Below are 1,368 nucleotides of genomic sequence, written 5' to 3' on the forward strand. Positions count from 1 at the left end.
TAATGTTAAAATTAGGTGTTTTTCTTAAATGTCTTGGGTTCAAATATTCTTCTGAAACATTGAGCAAATTTCTTAGTGTCTTTAAAATTTAATTTTCCTCATTTGTAAAATTAGGATAATAATATTACCTCACAAGTTAGTTGAAATTAATGTATTGCAACACATGTAAATCTCATAAGAGTGAGCCTAGTTCACAATTCTAAAATCTCATTATATTTTCACCTTTTATGTGATCTCCAGATACTTCAGGAAGTTATCCAGGAAGATTTCAAGGACGTTAGGATGATATAACTAGAAAATAATGAGTGCATAATCTTTTGCTATTAACCCTTCTGAGATAGTTTCCCCAGTTTCCATTGTCTGGATGATCACTAAATGTCCCTATCAATCAAAATACTCTGTTGCTTTTTATTGATGAGGCAAAGTTAGCAATAGAGAGGGGAAATTTTAACTATGCTGAGGCAACTTTTCTAATAAAAGAAACTTAAATTTGGGTTCACTTGAAAAGTAAGTTTTCAGTACTATAGATAAAGATTAGAGTTATGTATAAAAATAATAATTTTCTCCTCAGAGACCTTGAACATTTTTCACTCTTTAATCAAGTGACCAATAGCCTGATACTCAGAGAAAATCATAAGGAGATATCTATCTATCTATCTATCTATCTATCTATCTATCTATCTATCTATCTAATTTTTGGACAGCTCAGCCCACCCTGAGGAGGGGGTTGTTGCAGCATGTGGTGCCAGGGATTGAACCATGGCTCCTAGGTGCTTGCCAAAACTTGCCTAAGCAGACATGTTAGACAGCTGAACTATCTTGTGGACCCTAATACAGATACTAAACAGAATACCAAGATAGAATGAATTTCATCCATCTATTATTTTGATGGCTGTCATGAATGTTTAAAACTAATTTTGATATAGAAGAATGAAACTCCCAAACTGATAGGTACCTGGGACAAGTTTGTGTTCTCTAAAACTAAAGAATGAATTTTAGGAACAAATTGAGGTTCAGAGCAGAATATTTTCTGGGGGAAAGAAAGCTTCTGTCTGAGAGAGACAGAAAGGGGGTCTGAGCAGGTTGTCCCTGGGAAGCTGTCTCTTTTAGGGACTTTTTTCAAGTAAAACCATGTGGTTAGGCAGGCCTAAGGTGGAAACCATGGGAACTCAGGTGGGCATGCAGTGGGACAAAACTATGGTCACCAAATGAGATTACATGCACCATTTCACAGGTAAGGTTGATTAAATCCAGTACCAAATGAGGAAGGGAGTCCTGGGACAGGGTCACTTCCTTTTGGGGATTGGGTTAGTGACTCTTTTGGGCTCTTTCAAGGTGATTGATACCAACTTAAAATATCAATCCCTG

Source organism: Octodon degus, unplaced genomic scaffold (genome assembly GCF_000260255.1).
Source record: "Octodon degus isolate 3935 unplaced genomic scaffold, OctDeg1.0 scaffold00191, whole genome shotgun sequence".
Classification (NCBI taxonomy): Eukaryota; Metazoa; Chordata; class Mammalia; order Rodentia; family Octodontidae; genus Octodon; species Octodon degus.